Source organism: Bufo bufo, chromosome 10 (genome assembly GCF_905171765.1).
Source record: "Bufo bufo chromosome 10, aBufBuf1.1, whole genome shotgun sequence".
NCBI classification, from domain to species: domain Eukaryota; kingdom Metazoa; phylum Chordata; class Amphibia; order Anura; family Bufonidae; genus Bufo; species Bufo bufo.
Genome location: NC_053398.1, coordinates 134,404,009 through 134,430,917, shown reverse-complemented (window position 1 = coordinate 134,430,917; position 26,909 = coordinate 134,404,009).

Sequence of the window (26,909 nt, the reverse complement as noted above, 5' to 3'; positions counted from 1 at the left end):
CCCGGATCTTTTGAGACCCTAGCAATGGCCCTGGCGTGCGCACAAACGATCGGATTACCTGATGAATGAGCTTTTTGCTTGTTCATCGGATAATTGGCGGTACATTTACACCGCCCAATCATCACTAACAAGTGTTACATTTACACGCTCATTAGTGACATTCTGTACGATTCTTGACCCGTGTAAAGGGCCCTTTAAATATCGATGACCTATTCTCCATATAATCCATAGATGCCCGATCAGCAGGCGTCTGACTCCTGGTAATACCTCCAATCAACTGTTTGAAGGGGCCATTGTATTGAAGCCACAGCGCTGGGGTGCTGGACGTCAGACCCCTACTGATCTGATATTGATGACCTATGCCAGGGATGGCCAAACTGCGGCCCTCCAGCTGTTGTAGAACTAGAACTCTCACCATGCCCTGCTGTAGGCTGATAGCTGTAGGCAGCATGGGCATGCTGGGAGTTGTAGTTTTGCAACAGCTGGAGAGCCTCAGGTTGGCCATCCCTGATCTATGCTAAGGATAGATCCTCCTCTACCATGAGGTTTTCAATTCACTTACAGCAACCAGAGATCTTGAAAACACAAAGTATGTTAGAAGATGCTCAGCAGCTTTAATGATAGGATGACTAACCGGACATGCGCTTTATGGGACCTGGCACTTATGATGGCACCTGATCATTAGATTACATGTTACTGTTTCTATTTCATAGAGTATTTCTATAGTGTTACTGCATCAGTGATGGTACATTCATGCTGTTACATATTAACATAACAGACTCTAAAATCTGCCATAGATACTTGAGTTTTACACCTGTCACATCCTCCTGACCACGTGTAAACACAATTCACATGCTGCTGTTTCATTAATTGCCTGAACAGAGATACTGATCCAGGCATCTGCTTAGGAAGACGTGTGAACGTATGAATCCCATCTCATGTACTACTGTTCCTGGTCAGAAGATGGTGGTAAGGAAAACATCATGGGAGTGAGATATGGGATGGATATGATCAAGTATTATGGGATGAATATGACGAATAGATATGGGATGGATATGATCAAGTGCTATGGGATGAATATGACCAATAGATATGGGATGGATATGATCAAGTGTTATGGGATGAATATGACCAATAGATATGGGATGGATATGATCAAGTGTTATGGGATGAATATGACGAATAGATATGGATGGATATGAACGATAGATATGGGATGGATATGAACGATAGATATGGGATGGATATGAACGATAGATATGGGATGGATATGAACGATAGATATGGGATGGATATGAACGATAGATATGGGATGGATATGAACTATAGATATGGGATGGATATGAACGATAGATATGGGATGGATATGAACTATAGATATGGGATGGATATGAACTATAGATATGGGATGGATATGAATGATAGCTATGGGATGGATATGAACGCTAGATATGGGATGGATATGAACGCTAGATATGGGATGGATATGAACGCTAGATATGGGATGGATATAAACGCTAGATATGGGATGGATATGAACGCTAGATATGGGATGGATATGAACGCTAGATATGGGATGGATATGAACGCTAGATATGGGATGGATATGAGCATTAGATATGGGATGGATATGACTAATAGATATGGAATGGATATGAACTATAGATATGGGATGGATATGAACGATAGATATGGGATGGATATGAACGATAGATATGAGCGATAGATATGGGGTGGCTATGACTGATAGATATGGGATAGATATGATGAAGTGTTATGGGGTCAATATGAGCGATAGATATGGGATGGATATGAACGCTAGAGCTATGGGATGGATATGAACGCTAGATATGGGATGGATATGAGCATTAGATATGGGATGGATATGACTAATAGATATGGAATGGATATGAACTATAGATATGGGATGGATATGAACGATAGATATGGGATGGATATGAACGATAGATATGAGCGATAGATATGGGGTGGCTATGACTGATAGATATGGAATAGATATGATGAAGTGTTATGGGGTCAATATGAGCGATAGATATGGGATGGATATGAGTGATAGATATGGGATAGATATGAGCGATAGATATGGGATGGATATGAGCAAGAGATATAAGGTGGATTTGAGTAATAGATATGCGATGGATATGATCAAGTTTTATGGGATGGATATGAGTGATGGATATGGGTATGAGTGATAGATATGGAATGGATATGAGTGATAAATATGGGATGGATATGAGTGATAGATATGGGATGGAAATGGCAATAGATATGCTATGGATATGAGCAATAGATGTGGGATAAATATGATTGGTAGATATGGGATGGATATGGGATAGATATGAGCAAAAGGTATAGGAGTGATATATATGTAAATATAAGCAATAGCTATAGGAAAGGAACCAGATATGCAATGTACATGAGTGTAATGTACAATAGATATGGGACTGACATGAGCTAGATATGAAATAGACATGAACTAGATATGGTTTAGATACAGGATGGGTATGAGTATGATTGAGCAATAGGGGATAGATATGGCATGGATATTATAAATATAGGATGCATATGAGCGATAGATACAGGATGATTATAAACAATAGATACAAGACATAAATGAACAATATATGAGTAATATATACTGTACAAGAGATATGGGATGGATTTGAGAAATATATGTATTAGATATTGAGCGACAGACATGCAATGGATATTAGTGATATGGGATGCATATAAGTGATAGATATTGGATGGATATAAGTGACAGATATGGGATGATATGAGCAATAGATGTGGGCGATAGATATGAGCGATAGATACAGGAAGGATATGAGCATTAGATACAGGAAGGATATAAGGGATAGATATTAACTAGTGTTGGGCGAGCATGCTCGGCACATTGCCGTGTTCGGCCGAATACCACGTGTGCTCGAGTGCGATGCTCGAGTCTCCTCCCCGCACGTTTGTTGGCTGCTGGCATTACAGTGATTAGCTGGCCGGAACGCGTCATAGGGTGCTATATAGCACCCGATGACACGTGTTCAGATCAGTATTAGTCAGGGAGAGCTGGAGAGCAGAAGGGAGAGATAGTGTAGGGATTGAAATAGGAATATTTTAGTTTTTATACTTGTTATAGACCCAAAAGTCCTTTTAAGGGCTATTGTATGTGGCAGCAATATATATTTTTAGTGCAACCTGCGCTAAATTGCTAAAACTTGTTAGAGACATAAAAGTCCTTTTAAGGACTATAGTTGTATCTGGCAGCAATATATATTTTTAGCGCAACCTGCGCTAAATAGCTTGCAATTGTTTGGCCGCTGCAGACATTACCTGTACCATATCTTTTTTATAATGTGTGCGTATCAGTGACATCCTAAATATCAGTGACATTCATTCAGTGTAATTTTTTTATTAGGCCGTGGTGACAACGACATTACTTGCGCTATACCTCCTGTTTAACGTTTCCGCATCCTAAAAATATCTGTGACATTCTGTGTACTTTATTTGTACACTTACAAAACCTGCGCTACTGTACGTGTGACATACTTGCAAGCATATATACCATTTAATATGCACAAGGCGAGCAGTAGGGGACGGGGAAGTGGCCGTGCTGCATATGGTGCACACAGAGGCCGTGGCCCCGGGCGCGGTGAAACTGTGCCTGCTGCCAGAGCACAAGAAACACACTCATCCACGATACCTAGCTTCATGTTCCAGTTTGCAGGCGGCGCAGGACACCACTCTCGAAGTCAGACCAGTGCGACCAGGTGGTCGGTTGGATTGCAGCAGATAATGCTGCCATTCAGTTAAGCACCACCCTGTCTTCCACAAAGTCCAGTGTCATTATACAAGAGTCTGGTCAACAGAATCCTTACCCTGATCCTCCTTCCACCCACCATGGAGAGTCTTGGCAAACAAGTGATCCCACACTCGGATATTCCGAGGAGCTGTTTTTATCACCATTCCTTAATTTGGGCGTCTCGCCCAGCCCGCTTGAAGAGGGACATGAGGAGATCCTGTGCTCTGATTCCCAAACTCTGGAGCATCCACAGTCAGAAGAAGATGACGGTGGGGAACGGAAATTAGTGTCTCACAAGGTGGATGATGAGACACAGTTGCTAATAAGTCAACCGCAATTAGTGTCTCAAGAAGTTCATGATGAGGATAAGACAGTTGTCAATAACTGAGGTTGTTGTTAGGTCAAGTCAGGAGGATGACCAGAGTGAGGAAGTGGAAGAGGAGGTGCTGGACGATAAATTCACTGACCTAACCTGGGAAGGTGGCAAGCCGAGCGAGGACAGCAGTACAGAGCGGGAGGGATCTGCAGCACCGCAACAGGCTGGAAGAGGCAGAGGGGTGGCAAAAGAGAGAAGGCGGGCCACACCAAACAGGTCCGCAACTGTTCACCGGAGCACCCCCTTGCGGCAATCTCCCTTGCCAAGGGGTAGGTGTTTCGCAGTCTGGCGCTTTTTTGAGGAAAGTGCGGACGATAAAAGAATTGTCATTTGCAACCTGTGCCGTACTAAAATGAGCAGGGGCATGAATACTAGCAACCTCACCACCACCAGCATGATCCGCCACATGGCATCAAAGCACCCTAATAGGTCGGCTGAACGCCTGTGTCCACGGGTCACACCACTGACTCCTCTTCCCCTGTGTTACGTGCTGGCCAATCACCTGTCCAAGACGCAGGCCCGGATGCCTCCCGCCATGCACCTGGACCTTTGCAAGCACCATCAGCTAGCACATCCACTTCTGTGTCCCAGCGCAGCGTACAGATGTCTATACCCCAGGCCTTTGAACGAAATCGCAAATACCCAGCCACCCACCCACAGCCCATAGCACTAAATGCGCACCTTTACAAATTGCTGGCCCTGGAAATGTTGCCATTTAGGCTTGTGGACACTGAGGCTTTCTGCAGCCTGATGGCGGCGACTGTCCCGTGGTACTCACCCCAGCTCTAATATTTTTCACGGTGTGCAGTCCCAGCCTTACACCAGCATGTGTCACGTAACATCACCCGTGCCCTGACCAACGCAGTTATTGGGAAGGTCCACTTAACGACTGACACATGGACAAGTGCTTTTAGCCAGGGACGCTACATTTCCCTAACGGCACACTGGGTGAACGTTGTGGAGGCTGGGAGCGAGTTGTACCCTGGGATGGCACAAGTGCTACCGACGCCAAGGATTGCGGGCCCTACTCCCATCAGGGTTTCCGCCGACACCTTTGTTAGTGGCTACAACCCCCCCTTTCTCCTCCTCCTCCACTTCCACCTCTGAATTATCATCTTCCAGCACCAGTAAGCCATCAGCCAGTAGCTGGAAGCAGTGTAGCACTACAGTGGGGAAGCGTAAACAGGCCATGCTGAAACTGATCTGCTTAGGTGACAAACAGCACATCACCGCAGAGCTGTGGCAGGGTATAAGGGACCAGACTGAGCTGTGGCTCTCTCCACTCAACCTATGACCAGGCATGATAATGGCCGTAACTTGGTGATGGCTTTGGAGCTCGGCAAGCTCACACACATACCATGCCTAGCCCACGTGTTCAACCTAGTGGTTCAGCGGTTTCTCAAAACCTACCCCAATTTGCCTGAGCTACTGGTGAAGGTGCGCCGCGTGTATGCCCGTTTCTGCAAGTCATTGACAGCTTCCGCCAGTCTGGCAACGCTGCAGCAGCGCTTGCAATTGCCAGCTAACCGACTGTTGTGTGTCGTGAGCACGCGCTGGAACTCGACGTTCCACATGTTGGCCAGGCTTTGTGAGCAGAAGAGGGCAGTAGTGGAATACCAGCTGCAACATGGTCGTCGCCTTTCCAGTCAGCTTCCGGTCTTCACAAGCGACGAGTGGGCATGGATGTCTGACCTCTGTGAGGTTTTAGGCAACTTTGAGGAATCAACACAGATGGTGAGCGGCGATAAGGCTATTATCAGCGTAACTATCCCACTTCTGTGTCTACTCAAACGCTCGCTGCTCAAAATAAAGGATGACGCTTTGCATGTGGAAAAGGTGGCAATGGGGGAAGAAAGTACACAGGGTGATAGCCAGACTACCCTCAGTTCGTCTTCTCAGCGCGAATTGGATGATGAGGAGGAGCAGGTGACGGTTGCCTCCGCTACAGAGGGTAGTACCCATGGAAGTTTTATTCCATCTGTTCAGCGTGGATGGGTAGAATTGGAGGTAGAGGATGAGGAGATTGAGAGTCATCCTCCTGACGAGGACAGCGAAGTCTTGTCTGTTGGGACTCTGGCACACATGGCTGACTTTGTTAGGCTGCCTTTCCCGTGACCCTCGCATTGTACTCATTTTGGCCAACGCCGATTACTGGTTGTTCACCCTTCTCGATCCCCGCTACAAAGAGAACTTCTCATCTCTCATTCCTGTGGTGGAGAGGACGAGCAAAATGGTGCAATACCAGAAGGTCCTTGTGGAAAAATTGCCCCAAAAATTTCCAGCTGACAATGCTGGCTGCAGAGTTTCTTGGCCAACCGAGGAGGGGAGACGAGGGGAACACACAGCAGTTCCAGTAGAGGCAGGGCAACACTCTCCAAGACCTGGGACAGTTTCATGACACCCCCCGCCAGCACCCTCAACCTGATGCGCGGCCTAGTGTGACAAGGAGGGAAAATTTTTGGAAGATGGTGAATGAGTACGTAGAAGACCATGTCAGTGTCCTCAGTGATCCCTGTGTGCCTTACAACTATTGGGTGTCCAAGCTGGACACGTGGCATGAACTGGTGCTCTACGCCTTGGAGGTGCTGGCCTGCCCCGCCGCCAGCATTTTGCCAGAGCGGGTATTTAGTGCTGCTGGGGACATAATAACTGATAAGCGCATCCGCCTGTCAACTGAAAATGCTGACCGGGTGAATCTCATAAAAATGAACAAGGCCTGCATTGCCCCTGACTTCTCTACTCCACCAGAAGAAAGCGGCTGAACATAAAGGCACTTTAAGTGTGGCTTTTATGGTGTATTGAATACACTGTATTTACATGCACCCCTTCCACCATAAAAAAAGGGTATAAAGTTCAATCTCCCTTTTCTCATCCTCCTCCTCCATCATATCAACATGCTTCTTAGGCTGCCGTCACCCATAATGTTTTAGATGGTCAGCTCAGCAGCAGGCCCTCAACCATAATGTTTTAGATGGTCAGCTCAGCAGCAGGCCCTTGCCCACAAAATGTTTTAGATGGTCAGCTCGGCAGCAGGTCCTCCCCCATAACATTTTTTAAATGGTCAGATCGGCAGCAGGCCCTTGCTCCTAATGTTTTTGAGGGTCACCAGCAGGCCATCAATCATAATTTTTCAAGGGTGTGTATGATGCCCTCCTTTATGTGTAATAAAGGGTGTATTGGAGTGCCGATTCCTTGTAATTTTTGGCAGCCCTTTCACTTAGTGCATAGGCTTTATGACTGCAGGAGTCCCACTACCTGAACAATTGTACCACAATGTGAATGAGGCCCTCCTTTATGTGATATACAGGTTGTATCGGAGTGCCTCTTGCTTGTAATTTTATATGTATCAAATTTTTAATAAAAGCCAATTGAAAATATGATTTTTAGCCAAAAATAAGTTAAATGCAGTAATAATAAAAAAAAATTGCCTCCAAAGGTGTACATAGTCTTTAAAGTGTAGTAATTATAGGAGGTTGTAGCCTCGCCATTCTATGGATTAAAGGGATCGGAGGTTTTTTACTGGAGCATTATAACGGAAAAGCATCATGTTGTAGTGTGGTTGCTTATATCAGTGAGTTATGGTGTCATCTTGGGTAATGTATTTATTAAAATTAGATGGGGCAGGATCAAGATTGGTGGAGGTCTTTGGGCAAAACAAGTATGCCGGACCCAGACACTGCACACATACAATGGCCGTATAATGCCAACCAGTAAATAAAAGTACTATACTTACCCATGTAATACCTTGAGCTAAATTAATGCTGAGTCCAACCCATTCAGTACAATTGAGCTGAGCTGTAATACCTGGCACAACCTGTGGACAGGTGTGGTGCTGATTCTGGAAGGAAGCAGCCATGTGTTTGTTATTCTATACAACCCCTTAAAAACTCAGTTCTAAAATGGAGTAAACTTTGCTGATGTGTGAATGGAGAAATAGTAGAGATTTCCGGGTGGGCCGCCTCTGGTCGCTGGTCACTCAGTGTCCTCATTTGCACAGCTGAGCGGATCATATATCATAATACACGGAGGATATGATCCCACTAATGGCCGCCCGCTCGGGCCTCTCCCTGCCTCGTCTTCCTCTTTTCCTTATTCTCACCGCTTTTACTGGCTTTTTTCTGTTCCATCGATTTCCTTCTCCCTTTATAATTTTGTTTTTACAGCTCTTAATGTTGTGATAAGTGCAGGAAAGCTGAAACATTATCCTAATACGTTGAGCGGCGAAAATAAAGGATAAAAGCGATATGCCGCTCTGAAAGAGCCGAAGACATGTCACAAAGGATCGCAATGTCTCATTCTCATTCACTCTATCTATCTATCTATCTATCTATCCATCTATCTATCTATCTATCTATCTATCTATCTATCTATCTCATATCTATCTATCTATCTAATATCTATCTATCTATCTATCTATCTCCTATCTATCTATCTATTATCTATCTATCTATCCTATCTATCTATCTATCTATCTATCTATCTATTATCTATCTATCTATTATCTATCTATTATCTATCTATCTATCTATCATCTATCTATCTATCTATCTATCTATTATCTATCTATCTATTATCTATCTATCTATCTATCTATCTATCTATCTCATATCTATCTATCTATCTATCTCATATCTATCTATCTATCTATCTATTATCTATCTATCTATCTGTCTATCATCTGTCTATCTATCTATTGATCCATCTCATATATTTGTGTCTATCTATCTCATATATTAATCTATGTATCAATTTGTCTCATATCTATTTATCTATCTATTGCTCTATCTATTAAATATCTGTCTATTGTATCTGTTGATCCATTTCATATCTATCTATCAATCCTTCCATCTCATATATATATATATATATATATATATATATATATGTGTATTTATCTATATATCTATCCATGTGTCTCATATCTATTTATCTATACATATATTTATTTATCTATTTCTCTTTAGAAAATCTATCTCTCTTATATGTTAATACTTTTCATATTCTTTTCCTTTTCATATATATCTTATATCTATCAATCCATCCCATATCTATTTATATATTGTATATGTCTGTCTATCTCTATCTATTGATCTATCTCTCTCATAGCTATCTAATGACATATATCTATCTGAAGGGATAGAATAAATAAGATGAATGATTATGGATATGGAACAGACAAATGGGTAACTAGATATGTGATGGAGATGTGATAGATATGGGGATATATGGGATATGTAGACAAAATTGAAACATAGATACATTTTCGGCAACATGCTCAGTAAGTAGATCTACAGGTGTAGCAGAGCCGGGTTCGCGCTGTCTTCCTGTAAGTCTGCATTGGCTCTGTATCATACTAACTTTTCAAGTTATGATAAGGCAGGATAACATGCAGTCCTATGTAAAAAATGATTTCCATTGTGTCCCAGCCCATGAGCGATGCGTGTGTTTGGTTCTACATGCGCCTGTGCTAATAGCTGGATGCACCCTCCTGCAGTACAACAATAATGGCCTGTTTTCTAGACATGTCTCGGGGAAGAAAATAAAGCTATGAATGTCTGATCAGCTCTTAGATAAATAGGAAAGTGATACTGAAAACTGATACGACAGAGGCGAGGTACGGGGGCCTCCCCCACCGCCAAATCTTCAGCCCAGACGGATAATCTGAAAGGCAATAAGTAGAGATGCGATTGTCAAGAGCTGCTGAAGAATAGGATATAATGTAACCAGATCATGCACAGACGCAATGTTTCCCGGCCCTTAAAGCGGTGATTTGAATATTTAGTGGACAAATACAATCTCGCTAACAATAGATCCGCTCCACATAATATTTATTTGCGACTTGCTTTTCCTGCGGTGAAGACGGGAAAAGAGCAAAGCACCTGAAATCCCATCCACACTTGTGTCCCGCTCTCCATCCTGCCCGAGAACGAAGGATTATTCCTCGATTATCACTAAAGACTCTTAACGCTGAATTGTCACAAAGCGGGGTTCGCATTTATAGGATAATTCCAGGCATCCCTGGTGTTATCAGGTAAAGATGGTCGCAGTCACGAAGATCGCAGGCTGGCATCTGGTAAATGGCGCTCTTCTCCATAGTTAGTGCATTTACAAATAGATGGTCCCCTGTGTCAGACTGTGGTTCTTTGGGCCCCCTAGAGGAAATTATTCTGGGACCCCCCCCCCCCATACAAACTATGTAGAGCAGTACACCTCCAGTGAGAGAATAAACTGCTATTGGACTGCGTGACATCATAACCTGCACAAAGGGGATGTACTCTGTGACATCATCATCCAATGAATGACACATACTCTTAATTCACTCTGTGACATCATCATTCAGTGCTACAAAGAGTGCACTCACTGTGACATCATAGTTCAATGCTACAGGCCAATTACATATACTCCGCACTCACTCTATGACATCCTCATTCCTTGCTACATGCTCTGCATTCACTCTGTGACATCATAATTTTATGCCACATAGATTGCACTCACTGTGACATTATGGTTCACTGCTACAGGCTGCACTCACACTGTGACATCATCATCCAATGCTCCATACTCTGCACTCGCTCTGTGACATCATCATCCAATGAATGGTACATACTCCGCATTCACTGTGACTTCATCATTCAATGCTACAGGTTACATTTATACTGTGACATCATCATCCACTCTGTGACTTCATACTTCAGTGCCACATAGACTGCACTCACTCTGTGACATTATCCAGTGCCACATGCTCTGCGCGCACTCTGTGACATCATCATCCAATCTTACATACTCTGCATTCACACTATGATATCATCTAATGAATGGAAGCCAGTGCAGTGTACCTCCAGCGCGCTGTTTTTATTTGCTACCTTTGGGAGCTTTTTAGTCTTCACTTCTCTTCTAGCCTCCTCTGTGCAGCTCTTTTGTGCCTGCAGTATGTTAGGGTACTTTCACACTAGCGTTTTTCATTTCCGGCACTGAGTTCCATCACAGGGGCTCTATACCGGAAAAGATCTGATCAGTTTCATCCCCATGCATTCTGAATGGAGAGCAATCCGTTCAGGATGTCTCAGGATGTCTTCAGTTCAGTCATTTTGACTGATCAGGCAAAAGATAAAACTGTAGCATGCTACGGTTTTATCTCAGGCGGGAAAAACTGAAGGCTTGCCTGAATGCCGGATCCGGCATTTTTCCCCATAGGAATATATTAGTGCATTCAAAATACCGGAATGCCGGATCCGTCCTTCCGGCCTGCGCATGCGCAGACCGGTAAAAATGTAAAAAAAGATACAAGACGGATCCGTCTGTCCGCATGACAAGCGGAGAGATGGATCTGTTCTTGCAATGCATTTGTGAGACGGATCCGCACCCGGATGCGTCTCACAAATGCTTTCAGTCACATCCCGATCGGCGGATCCGGCGGCCAGTTCTGACGACGGAACTTCCCGCCTGATCACACTGCCGCAAGTGTGAAAATAGCCTTAGTAGCTGTGGTTCACCAGATTAAAGCAGTGTTTTCCTTTTGTTGATCCAAGGCTCCGTTCCACAGTTGCTGTGATACTTTTTTGCAATATGCCACTTTACGAGTCAAAATGTGCCCAGACCAGTTGTCACTCCCTTCCTCCCACTGCTCATTGAAATCATACAAAGTGCATTTCCCAGTAGATGGCGACAGTGAGCACAGTGCATCCGTAGCCCCGCCCATAATAGTGTATTGCAGTCTGCGCTCTATCCTGATGTACGATGTGAGTTCTGTAAGGCAAGTTGTATAAGCAAAATACACTTGTTTTTCTAATTATTTAGTTACTATGTAACTGCAGGATGTTCCCTGTACTTCTGGTGTTCATAGCCACGTTGACTGGACTTTCCCTTTAAAGGGATGTCACCTCTTCTTTTTCACTGCTAACCAATTTGGGGATTCGTCGGAGGGTGATGCTGCACCAGTTAGCAATTATTTTCATCATTCTTTGTCAAAGTGGTTGTTCTCCTCCTGGTCGCTCAGTCAGCTTCAATATCCACATCTGTCGGACATCCGCCCCCCCTCTTTGGTATTAATGTGTGGTAAATGAGGAGTTCTTCACCATGGATCCGGCTAATACGGTCGGGCTGGATGTGTCACCCTGCTGAGTGGCCACATACGGGTGCGGAGGAGCTTCGGGTGAGAAGAGGATTCTTTTTTCTCTCTCTCTCTTTTTTTCAATATGAAGAATCTAATCAATGTAAACTCATTTCATATATCGAGTCTGCGCCCCTCCCCTCCCCCCATAACCCCGGCCCGGATCTAATGCTCTAATAATTCCATATTGATATGCAGAGCAGATTCCCATTTTAATTTATTGAAGCCGAGCACTTTACCATTTTAAGTGTCTGAATTTAAAAAAAGATCAGTTTAGGGTTGGCCGACAGCTGGAGCAGACCGCGGTGCAGCACACGTGTTCCTTAAATTCACATTAGCTAAACAAGACGGATCAGGGTCATCGGCGCTCATTTATATAAGGCGATGGTCCTATGTTCCTGCATTACCTGTAATCTAAACACAATAATGAGACCTGGCGTACGGTCTGCTGCTTACCTGCAGGTGATGTATGAAAAGCAGAGCTTCCCCTTTAAATGTTCGGGGTAGCGCATGTATAGCAATTCCCCTGTATACTAGCCATAAAAACATATATACAGTCAGGTCCATAAATATTGGGACATTGACACAATTCTAACATTTTTGGCTCTATTCACCACCACAATGGATTTGAAATGAAACGGACAAGATGTGCTTTACCTGCAGACTGTCAGCTTTAATTTCAGGGTATTTACATCCAAATCAGGTGAACGGTGTAGGAATTACAACAGTTTGTATATGTGCCTCCCACTTGTTAAGGGACCAAAAGTAATGGGACAGAATAATAATCATAAATCAAACTTTCACTTTTTAATACTTGGTTGCAAATCCTTTGCAGTCAATTACAGCCTGAAGTCTGGAACGCATAGACATCACCAGACGCTGGGTTTCATCCCTGGTGATGCTCTGCCAGGCCTCTACTGCAACTGTCTTCAGTTCCTGCTTGTTCTTGGGGTATTTTCCCTTCAGTTTTGTCTTCAGCAAGTGAAATGCTCAATCGGATTCAGATCCGGTGATTGACTTGGCCATTGCATAACATTCCACTTCTTTCCCTTAAAAAACTCTTTGGTTGCTTTTGCAGTATGCTTTTGGTAATTGTCCATCTGCACTGTGAAGCGCCGTCCAATGAGTTCTGAAGCATTTGGCTGAATATGAGCAGATAATATTCCCCGAAACACTTCAGAATTCATCCTGCTGCTTTTGTCAGCAGTCACATCCTCAATAACTACAAGAGAAGCAGTTCCATTGGCAGCCATACATGCCCATGCCATGACACTACCACCACCATGCTTCACTGATTAGGTGGTATGCTTAGGATCATGAGCAGCTCCTTTCCTTCTCCATACTCTTCTCTTCCCATCACTCTGGTACAAGTTGATCTTGGTCTCATCTGTCCATAGGATGTTGTTCCAGAACTGTGAAGGCTTTTTTAGATGTTGTTTGGCAAACTCTAATCTGGCCTTCATGTTTTTGAGGCTCACCAATGGTTTACATCTTGTGGTGAACCCTCTGTATTCACTCTGGTGAAGTCTTCTCTTGATTGTTGACTTTGACACACATACACCTACCTCCTGGAGAGTGTTCTTGATCTGGCCAACTGTTGTGAAGGATGTTTTCTTCACCAGGGAAATAATTTTTTGGTCATCCACCCCAGTTGTTTTCCGTGGTCTTCCGGGTCTTTTTTTGGTGTTGCTGAGCTCACTGCTGCGTTCCTTCTTTTTAAGAATGTTCCAAACAGTTGTTTTGGCCGCGCCTAATGTTTTTGCTATCTCTCTGATGGGTTTGTTGTGTTTTTTCAGCCTAATGATGGCTTGCTTCACTGATAGTGACAGCTCTTTGGATCTCATCTTGAGAGTTGACAGCAACAGATTCCAAATGCAAATAGCAGACTTGAAATGAACTCTGGACCTTTTATCTACTCATTGTAATTGGGATAATGAGGGAATAACACACACCTGGCCATGGAACAGCAGAGAAGCCAATTGTCCCATTACTTTTGGTCCCTTAACAAGTGGGAGGCACATATGCAAACTGTTGTAATTCCTACACCGTTCACCTGATTTGGATGTAAATACCCTAAAATTAAAGCTGACAGTCTGCAGGTAAAGCACATCTTGTTTGTTTCATTTCAAATCCATTGTGGTGGTGTAGAGAGCCAAAAATGTTAGAATTGTGTCGACGTCCCAATATTTATGGACCTGACTGTAGGCCAGCTAACATCTAAATGTGCTAATTGATCTTCAGTGAATTCATTTTACTTGTAAAAGTTCTGCAAATCTGTAATAATTAATATGTAATGTTTCAAGGTATCTGCTTGCTGTCAGTGAACAGGAGCATTCTTGCTTAAATACAAAAACTGAACCTATCCCAACCTTATACCTCACATCAGTGTGGGTTTGCTGTAATAACCAGACGATCCTCTGTGAGCAGTGTTGTGCAATGAAAACAGGGCTTCACATAGCAAAGCAAATGCCCCCCCCCCCCCCCATTATGATGCTGGGTTTTGAGACAGAAGGGCTTTGTTGTACTTTTCCCGCTCCACACACTTTTCAGGGTACTCATTACATAAGAAACTTTAGAATATATCATATTACAGAAAAATCCCTCTTTTTCCACTTATCAGCTCCTTCTTCTACTCCCTTCCTGCCTCCTGCTCTGGTCAAAAACTCACAATTCATTGGTTAAATACATCTTCACTGAGTCAGAGATGGTTATCAGATCACTGAGGGATTAGGTTACAGTTGCTGTCCACAAAAGTGTATGGAGGAGAGAAGCTGGGAGCAGCTAGAGGCAGAGAGAGACCCAGAGATGTGGCTGCTGGTTCAACCAAGTGTTTTAATGTCTCACCTCAGTGCTGGATTCTTGACTACACTGCTCAGTACTGCAGTATAATGTCCTCCATGCTATTGCAGCTTCTTATGGTGTGCTACAGACAGTCAGAGGAGCAGGAGTTCCTCTTTTTTTTCTTTTTGTGGTGTATTGGAGACATCACAGCTGCTAGTGTCAGCGCACTTTGGGATAACACAATTAGAACGCTTACGGAGGGCGAGCTGCTGATAAATGGCAGATACAAGTCATATGATGGCCAGATGTAATTATATTCTCTGTGTACACCTGAAATATCAGGTAGTCCCTTTGGAGAGATGAATACCACCCAGATTTTCACTACCCAGTAGAAAAGGGGGTTGGGACCAACCAGAACGGTGCCGCCTTACTTCAAGGGTGCCATACTCTTGTATTTATCTGGGGGAAGGGGCACCCAGGGCACTTTCCACAGGTGCAGACAGGAAGGGATGTGGAGGAGAGCTCTGAAAATCCATCCTTTCCTTCTTCTCCTTCTGGGTGTGCTTCAAAAAGTTACAACATCTGAAGCCTCTTACCAGCTGTTGTAACTTGATCCAGGCAACAGGTTTGTCAGGATAAACAGAAGCTGGAGAAAGCCGACTGGAATGTGACACCTCTGCAGGAAAGGTAAGTATGTCTAGTGTGTGTGCGTGTGTGTATATGGATGTAATGGACGTGTGTGCATCTGTAATGTCTATATGCGGGGGTGTGTGTAATTTGTGTCTATATGTACGTAATGTGTATGTGTGCATGTATAATGTCTATTGTGTGAGTATAGTGTATATGTATCACGTAGAAGAGAACTTTATATGTGTACAGTATAGCGGTACTATGAATGTGTACAGTATGGAGGTACTTTTCTAAAAGGGCCCATTAAGATGAGAGGGGCCAGCACATTCTTTCTCGTGGGCATTGTCAACACGTGCAGGAATGCTTCTGTGCCCACGAGCTGACCAGCATAGGAGCGGGCGCCGTTTGGTCTTGCTATGGCCCCTCTCATGGATCATACATCATTTCTCGATCACATCATTATAACTTTATTACGGGACATGGTCTCCAGTGCCATCCCTGGACCTGGTGGTCAGAGAGGTGGACGGATGTATATTCATGACGGCCTATATCCTGCTCACCCCCATCCCCCCCCCCCCCCCCCCCCCCCCCCCCCCTCACCACTTTTTCAGCGCAGCCATCAGAAATCATTAGACGACTTTACATTTTTATACTTCCATTAATGGTCTCATAATCCGGGTCAAGTAGATGCAGAAACGGAATTACGTGCGAGCGCACTGTCTTATGTAAGCGTATATGGTTGTATCCCGGAGAGAGAGCGCTCTTCATATCCAGCATACACAGTACTTTATACATTCTGGATTATCAAATGTTCTGGATGATGGGATGACCATATCTTAATATATAAGTATGGTTTATTACCTGAAGAAGTCCTTACGTTCGCTATCTCTGCTCAGTCTTCTGCTACTGATTTTGTCAGAATCCAAATTATTTTGCCGTGCCGGACTATCAGATGCCAGATTAATGGAATTATACTAGAATTTTTGGCTACATAGAAGACTAATATACTTGTACATCATGTGGTAATGATGTGAGAAGGAAAGTCCCAGAGTAAGAATTGCATAAACAAAGGAGCAGTTTCCCCAGCAGCACAGAGTATTTCAGGAAAGGCATGTACTGATCTTGGGAAGGGGTATGGGATGCATGTCAGCAGGGTAGTGTCATGCTGTTAGGAGGTGACAGAGACAAATGGGAGGTCACAGACAAAATAAAGGTTAAAGCTGCAACCATTTCAGCAGCACAGAGCATTTCAGGTGAGAAGTGTGTTGCTCTTGTGGTGACCTGTCCATTTGGGTGATGATGTTAGCGAGGACAGGGCTGCATGTGGCAGGGGTGGTTGAGGGGTGATGTTAGGAGGGGGATAGAAACAAGCAGGAGATCACAGACTGAGGATTCTCCAGCAGCACAGAGTATTTCAGGTGAGAAGCTTGTTGATCTTGCGGTGACCTGTCCACTGGGGTGATGATGTTACCGTGGACAGAGCTGCATGTGATAAGTGGTATCATGATGTGACGAGAGAATGGAAACAAGCGGGAGATCACAGACTGAGGATTAGGCAATGGAAGGTGCAGGGTCCTCCAGCAGCACAGAGCATTTCAGGAGAGGGTTGTGCTCATGTAAAGAGAGGACGGGGTTGCATGTGATAATGACACTGTCATGTTGTGAGAAGGGGGATGGAAACAAGCGGGACTTCACAGACTGAGGGTTAGGTAATGGAATGTGCAGGGACCTCTAGCAGCACAGAGTATTTCAGGGGAGGAGTGCAGTGATCTTGGGAGGGGGGGCAGTGATCTGTCTACTTGGATATTTAGTGAGGGCAGGGACAGTGTCATGGAGCGAATAGGGATAAGTGAGATATCACCTGCCGAGAGGTAGTGGAAGGAGTGTGGTTCTCCAGCAGCCCAGAGTATTTCAGGAGAGGAGTATGGTGATCTTTGGGCGGGGTGGGGGGGGGCAGGAATATATCGACTCGGATATTTAGTGAGGGCAGGGACAGTGCTGAGTGGTAGTGGAAGAAGTCTGAGCAAGTCTTCCAGCAGCACAGAGTATTTCAGGAGGGGATTGACTTTTCCATTTCATGTGAGTGCAGGTAGAAGGCACAGACTGCTAGCGTTAAGAGCAAGTTAGCTCCACAGTACAGAGTATTTAAGGACAGCTACCTGTAACCTGCCTTATACACATACCCATCCGAGCGCTGATCACTCAAACATTCACCTGTCAGTAACGCCATAAACCGATTGTTTGGCGTCTGCAGGAGACGCCACTTCTCGATCACATTTCGTCGCTGACGGTGGCTGCTCCTTCATTACCGGACAGGTGATCGCGGACGCCACCGATTTGACAAGCGGCGTATTAATTGACGGAGACAAAGCGCCTGCGAACATTACCATTAAGAGAGATGGTAATTTTCCTCCTAGTAAAGCCGCTGCACTTGGCGCGCAGTCCGCTCCTGTGATTGTTTAGGACGGCAGAAGTTGCGGGGTCCATCCAATAAAATTATAGGTCACCGGCTTTTATTATTGCTAATAACTGGCAGGCCTTTTTCGGCAGACAAGGCCTTGAGAGATAAATGGTTGCGCACTCTCAGCAGTGACATCTGTCCTCAGTCACTCGGATAGGCTCATTATGCTAAATCACAATATGAGCCTTATGAGGAGCCGATCTGTAGACTGTTCGCAGGACGAGACGCAGCGTGCTTCACCCTCCCTCCAGTCACCTACAATTTGCTCCCCGAGTGACAATCCGCACAGCGTGACATTTGTATCCCTATCGCTTCTGAGATACATTGACACTCTTGAACTCAGGACTGTGTTTGTGTTGATGAACAGGATATAACATCCCACCGGGGGGCACCCTGAGCGCCTCCAGTATAGCCTAGGGTGTACAACTACCACCCCTTAAAATGAGGCCATCTAATATACCCTTGTATAACGTCTACCATTGCATCTCCCCTCCGAACCTTTAGAGAGTCGATATACAGCATGCATCTACACGAGCCGTCCACCACCTGCAGACGGCTGTTTCGGGGTTTCTGCCCCCGGTCAGTAATGGTTGGCTGAAGAGATGTCTTAGATGCAGTTTGGGGGGGGGGGATACTTGTTCTGAGACCTAGTGGGTGTATGGAGACTTATTGGCAATGCTCCATGGGAAAAATGTTTGGTTCATATGTTAAAGGGGTTTTCCAAAATAATTAAAAAAGTCTAAAATAAAATATTATTCTATATTCACCCCTAACTCTTGGTGGTGCCGGTAGAGCAGCAGGAGGTCCCGACCAGCCATAGTGGTAGACCGCTAAGGACAGTGATTGGCTGCAGCTGTCACGTGATGTATGCCGCCACATTACCAACGCAATTTCTAAAGACAGAAACAGCGAACCAGAAAATAGCGCTAGAGTAATGGATGAGTATAAAGTCATTTCTAAAAATTTTACACCATTTGGGGGTTTGCCAACAATCCCTTTAATTTGCATCCTTTAGATTCCCCCCAAGTGCCATTTTTTTTGGGGGGGGGGGGGGGGGATTGGGGGTGCAAGTGTAGTAGATGCCATTGAACTTGTTGGCTCGAGCCTCTTCAAATAGTAGATTCTATAATATAATGCTATAGTATACCATTATAATATAATGCTATAGTATACCGTTATAATATAATGCTATAGTATACCGTTATAATATAATGCTATAGTATACCGTTATAATATAATGCTATAGTATACCGTTATAATATAATGCTATAGTATACCGTTATAATATAATGCTATAGTATACCGTTATAAAGCTGCACTGGTGACTATGCCACAAAGCGAGTGTCCGGAGTAGAAAACTGATTTTCCGATGCCTCATGGGGGAATTCTGAGTAAAGAAATGGAGAGTCCAAGACCAGAGCAGCTACAGAGATTGTCTTTCACTTTGGAGGTCTGACACCTCCATGCATCACACCAGGGATGGCCAACCTGAGGCCCTCCAGCTGCAAAACTACAACTCCCAGCATGCCCAGACTGCCTACAGCTATCAGCCTACAGCAGGGCATGGTGGGAGTTGTAGTTTTACAAGAGCTGGAGAGCCGCAGATTGGCCATGCCTGCATTACACAATGGCTTCAGGGAGAACTGTGTAATACCTTGTTTCCCCTGTGGTGGCGCTGCAGAGAAATGAAATACTTGCTGTCAGGTTCTCCCACAGCTGATCAGGAAGACACCCTGAGATCACACACCCATCTAAGAAAAAGGTTTTGTCCAAAGTAATCAACCACTTTAAGTCGAGGTTAGTATGTCCATATATCATTAGAAACCTTCCCTAATATCTAGGACTCGGAGGGTGAGACGGTGTACGCTGCATGTCCGCCGATCTGCAAGAGCTCCCTGTCCACCGGCATTGCCTACAGATGCAACAGACAACCAATCAGCAGAGCAGGAAAAGGTCACATGACATCCTGGACTGAGGCTTTGATTCCATAGAAGCAAATTCCTGTGTTTGAGATGGGGGGGGGGGGGGGGGGCACATTTTATGGGCTTCTTATTGGCATTTGTGGGGTCAATCAATGTGCGTGACGGCGGCATCTAGTCCAGCTTTGTTCAAGAATTACCTGGTGACAAAATCCTTGAAGTACAAGGGGTTTCCCTATGTGGCATATACACACTATAAGCTGCAGGACCCCAACTGGGATAATAGCTGACAAAACTGGGCTGACAGGAGCTTCTATTAATTTGTAGCTAAGGACCCAATGTAAGTATAGATATCAGATTAGAGATAGATAGATATGAGATAGATAGATAGATAGATAGATAATAGATAGATATGAGATAGATAGATAGATAGATAGATAGATAGATAGATATGAGATAGATAGATAGATAGATAGATAGATAGATATTAGATAGATAGGAGATAGATAGATAGATAGGAGATAGATAGATAGATAGATAGATAGATAGATAGATAATAGATAGATAGATAGATATGAGATAGATAATAGATAGATAGATAGATAGATAGATAGATGATAGATAGATAGGAGATAGATATAGATATTAGATAATAGATAGATATAGATATTAGATAGATAGATAGATAGATATTAGATGGATATTAGATAGATATTAGATAGATAGATAGATATTAGATGGATATTAGATAGATATAGATAGATAGATAATAGATAGATTGATATGAGATAGATATTAGATAGATGATAGATATTAGATGGATAGATATGAGATGGATATTAGATAGATAGATATTAGATATAGATATAGATAGATATGAGATAGATAATAGATAGTTGTTGAGTCTCCTGGAATAGTTCATAGGGGAGCCTACTACAGTCGGTTCAGTTCTCAAGGGGTTAAATGCGAAAACTACATAGAGTAAAAGTAATTCACCACTTTCCATCTCCATCTAAACCTAAAATCTAACCCTGTTCTGTGCCAAATGAAAACACACCAGTCTCGTCCTCCAAGCGAAGAGAGCGGCTCGTGAATGGCGCCGGGTATCTGCAGTAGACGAGAGAGGGACGCCAACATATGGTACAGATGGAATATGTTGGACTGTCGGTTGGCACTTGCATGCCTTAAGCTGGTGGGGACTGGATGTGTCTCACAGATGGCATGTTCTGTCTCTGGGGAGGTAAATCACTGGAATGGATGAAAATCCCCATGCAAATTTTGAAAATAACAGGCAAATGTTGCACTCTGCTTCTAGTTGGTTAACCATGGGCAGAGCTGGTGTGTGAGACTGGCATCCGGCTGCCATGGAAGAGAAGAGAAAAAGAGAAAAGAATATTGCAATCATGTACTAATAATCTCTATCTATCACCAATGTCATGGATACATATTAGATATAGGACAAATAGATACAAATATGATTGATAGATGTTCCACTGCTGTAGATGGACATAGACATGAGCCAGCTATAGATAATAGGCTGTGTAGATCCAGATATGAAATAGATAATATATTCATAGACATGTGATATAGATGCTGGATATGGACAGATACAAGTATTAGCTGTAGATTGATTATAAGCCAAATGGATATAACATATAGACAAATCACTATGATGAATATATATTTTTTTTAAAGTATAACTATAGATGTGATGGATATACTGTAGATATAGAAATGTGACAGATACTACAGATGATTAGATAGATATAGAAATGTGATATTGTGAATATTATAGATAATGAGACAGATAGATAGAGAAATTTCATACATATTATAGATAATGTGATGGAAATATATAGAAATGTGTTGGATATAGATAATGTGACATATAGAATTAGAAATGTAAAGAAAGATATGCATAATGTGACGGAGAGATATAGAAACCTGATAGATACTATAGATAATGTGACGGAGAGATATAGAAATCTGATAGATACTATAGATAATATGATGGAGAGATATAGAAATCTGATAGATACTATTGATAATTTGACGGATCGATATAGAAATCTGATAGATACTATAGATAATGTGATGGATCGATATAGAAATCTGATAGATACTATAGATAATGTGACGGAGAGATATAGAAATCTGATAGATACTATAGATAATATGATGGAGAGATATAGAAATCTGATAGATACTATTGATAATTTGACGGATCGATATAGAAATCTGATAGATACTATAGATAATGTGATGGATCGATATAGAAATCTGATAGATACTATAGATAATGTGACGGAGAGATATAGAAATCTGATAGATACTATAGATAATGTGACGGAGAGATATAGAAATCTGATAGATACTATAGATAATGTGATGGATCGATATAGAAATCTGATAGATACTATAGATAATGTGACGGAGAGATATAGAAATCTGATAGATACTATAGATAATGTGACGGATAGATATAGAAGTCTGATAAATACTATAGATAATGGGACGGAGAGATATAGAAGTCTGATAAATACTATAGATAATGTGACGGAGAGATATAGATATCTGATAAATACTATAGATAATGGGACGGAGAGATATAGAAGTCTGATAAATACTATAGATAATGTGACGGATAGATATAGAAGTCTGATAAATACTATAGATAATGGGACGGAGAGATATAGAAGTCTGATAAATACTATAGATAATGTGACGGATAGATATAGAAATCTGATAAATACTATAGATAATGTGACGGATAGATATAGAAGTCTGATAAATACTATAGATCAGGGGTGCACAACCTGCGGCCCAGGGGCCACATGCGACCCTTGATACCATTCAGTGCGGCCCCCAACCATCTGGTAACAGACATGTATGCCTATGTCTTGTGGCTGCTCACATGTATTTTTCATGTATTTCTGCCATTAGATGGGAGTCCTGGAAGTGTAACTAGACATTATTGGTATATAATGTGTGTTCAATATGCCATAAGTACAATATTTCTGTTGTTAATACACCTTTAAATTTTTATTTCGGCCCTCGTCATTGGTTCAGTCTGGCAATGTGGCCCCCAACCAGGAAACGTTGTGCACCACTGCTATAGATAATGTGACGGAGAGATATAGAAATCTGATAGATACTATAGATAATGTGACGGATAGATATAGAAATCTGATAGATACTATAGATAATGTGACGGATAGATATAGAAGTCTGATAAATACTATAGATAATATGATGGAGAGATATAGAAATCTGATAGATACTATTGATAATGTGACGGAGAGATATAGAAATCTGATAGATACTATAGATAATGTGATGGATAGATATAGAAATCTGATAGATACTATAGATAATGTGATGGATAGATATAGAAATCTGATAGATACTATAGATAATGATAGAGATATCTGGAAGAATGCATCGTGTTCCCAATTTAAAATGTTTCCTTATGTACCAGATGAAGGGAAGAATGAATTCCTGAGCCATTGTTTTAGCCGTGTGTCTATAGAATAAGAGGACTGGAGGGCTCTCAGGTTTGGCATCTTTTGAAAGTGGAATAGAAATACTTCTGTAGAGCGAGGAATAATAACGTTCCAATCCGCCCATCCACATTGGAGACAAAGCGGCTGCAGTCCTGCCTTCACATAATACCTGTATTCTCACACATTGCCTTTTGCTTCGTAGATGCTTTAGGTCAAGGATATCTGTATCCATATGTATTCTGTGAATTCTGGTTGGTAGTTTTCCCTTCCACAATTTAACCCTTTATTTGATGCTAGATACTGTATTATTTCTCCTCCTTGGGTAGTCGACTGCCTATTGAATTATCAGTGTATAGAACGGAGACCAGGACCCACAGAGGTGTGGGGGCCCCTTAACAAAGGTTACGATACACATGTGTCCACCTGTACCTTTCTGAAATTTTGTTAAAGACTCCAAACATCTTGCGACATGCTAGCAAAATCCTGCAGTTCACCTCACAGCCACTAGGTGGCCACATATAGACACACATAGCATAAACGTCTCCTGGCAGAGTGTCATCATGTCATGTATTTTTCTAAACTGATCATCTCGGGATATTTCAAGCCAAGAGGAAAGGTAAGGAAAGACACATATTTAGCGCCCCTTCTGAACACCCCAACACCCTTAAAGGGGGTTTCTCATCTGATACAATAGGGGCATATCGCTAGAATATGCCCCCATTGTCTGATAGGTACGGGTCCCACACCTCTCTCCTAAACAGAGTCCCAAAAGTGGTGGAGGGTGCACTGGGCACATGCAGCCACCCACCCTCCATTCATTTCTGTGGGGCCTCCGAAAATAGCCAAGCTCTGGCTCGGCAATTTCTATCTGGCCAATAGAAGTGAAAGGAAGCGGTAGCCGGTCATGCACGGTGCGCTCCAGTTTACTTTTATGGGGGGAGAGCTTGGTGGTGGCCGAACCAGAGTCCTCCAACCACCACTTTGGTCCACTCCGTTCTTGATATAGGTGCATGTCACAGCAGTGAGATCCACACCTATCGGACAATGGGGGCATATCCTAGCAATAGGCCCCTATTGTCTGAGATGAGACAACCCCTTTAACCACCCAAAACAGGAGTTGGTCCTTGTTTGCCCCAATCAACTTTCAAACAATTTTGGATAAAGTCTCTACTCCCTTGCTTGCTAATATTGCAACGCCTGTGAAGAGGGGGTTCCTGCACAAGTTAACATGTCATGCCTCATTCACACGTCATTGTTTTGGTCAGTGATTTCCATCAGTGATTGTGATCCAAAACCAGGAGTGGAACCTCCACAAAGACATAAGATATAAGGGAAGGATCTGCTCCTGTTCTGTGTTTAGAGCCGCACCTGGTTTTTGCTGAAAAGTCCCACAAGACTCTGGTGTCTACATTAAAGAAAACATCCACTCATCCCCTGACATTACCTCTAATCGCATCCTCCTATCCTAAAGACGCCCCCTCCGCATGTTGATTGACAGGGCCAGCGGACGGGATCTTTCTCTGCTGGCCCTGTTTGCATTCAAAATCTGGAGCCGTACCTGTCTTCAGTCGGCGCAGGCGCACTGAGAGGCGGACGCTCGCTCGGCCGCTCCATCCTCAATGCGCCTGCGCCGGATGTAGATGTGACGTCATCGGCGCAGGCGCATTGAGGATGGAGCGGCCGGCGCAGGCGCCTTATTTTGAATGCAAACAGGTACGGCGCAGGCGCCTTATTTTGAATGCAAACAGGGCCAGCAGAGAAAGATCCCGTCCGCTGGCCCTGTCAATCAACATGCGGAGGGGGCGTCTTTAGGATAGGAGGATACGGCTGCTACCAGCAAGTAGCCGCCCTACTTGCTGGTAGCAAGGTAATTTGCATATTTTAAAAGTACGTTTTTAACATAATCTGCTGAACCAAAATGATTAATTACAGTATGTATGCATAAATCGCAGTATAGGGATTATAAGTAACCAAAAAAAAAAAAAAAAACTGTTTAGTGGGGTGACAGAAGCCCTTTAAGATCCAGCCATGCTAAATAGGATTTTTTGCTATTTTTCAAGTGGTCTTAAACTTTTGATCAGGACTGTACAGATTTACCTTCATATAGTGAAAAGGTAATGCTGCCAAAGCTCTCATAATACCATCATATAGTGCCCAAATAATATACAGTACAGACCAAAAGATTGGACACACCTTCTCATTCAAAGAGTTTTCTTTATTTTCATGACTATGAAAATTGTAGATTCACACTGAAGGCATCAAAACTATGAATTAACACGTGTGGAATTAAATACATAAAAAACAAGTGTGAAACAACTGAAAATATGTCATATTCTAGGTTCTTCAAAGTAGCCACCTTTTGCTTTGATTACTGCTTTGCACACTCTTGGCATTCTCTTGATGAGCTTCAAGAGGTAGTCCCCTGAAATGGTTTTCACTTCACAGGTGTGCCCTGTCAGGTTTAATAAGTGGGATTTCTTGCCTTATAAATGGGGTTGGGACCATCAGTTGCGTTGAGGAGAAGTCAGGTGGATACACAGCTGATATTCCTACTGAATAGACTGTTAAAATTTGTATTATGGCAAGAAAAAAGCAGCTAAGTAAAGAAAAACGAGTGGCCATCATTACTTTAAGAAATGAAGGTCAGTCAGTCAGCCGAAAAATTGGGAAAACTTTGAAAGTAAGGGCTATTTGACCATGAAGGAGAGTGATGGGGTGCTGCGCCAGATGACCTGGCCTCCACAGTCACCGGACCTGAACCCAATCGAGATGGTTTGGGGTGAGCTGGACCGCAGAGTGAAGGCAAAAGGGCCAACAAGTGCTAAGCATCTCTGGGAACTCCTTCAAGACTGTTGGAAGACCATTTCAGGGGACTACCTCTTGAAGCTCATCAAGAAAATGCCAAGAGTGTGCAAAGCAGTAATCAAAGCAAAAGGTGGCTACTTTGAAGAACCTAGAATATGACATATTTTCAGTTGTTTCACACTTGTTTGTTATGTATATAATTCCACATGTGTTAATTCATAGTTTTGATGCCTTCATAGTCATGAAAATAAAGAAAACTCTTAGAATGAGAAGGTGTGTCCAAACTTTTGGTCTGTACTGTACAACATATAGCTAATAACACTCCCTTAAAGAGCTTATATAATACTACAATATATTCTGTAATATTACCATATAAATCCCACATAATCTCGCCCTATAGTGCCCACATAATATGCAGCATCTAATTAATAATCAAATAAAGCACATACCATATTTTTGGCCCTATAAGACACACATTCCCATAAGATGCACCTAGGTTTTAGAGGA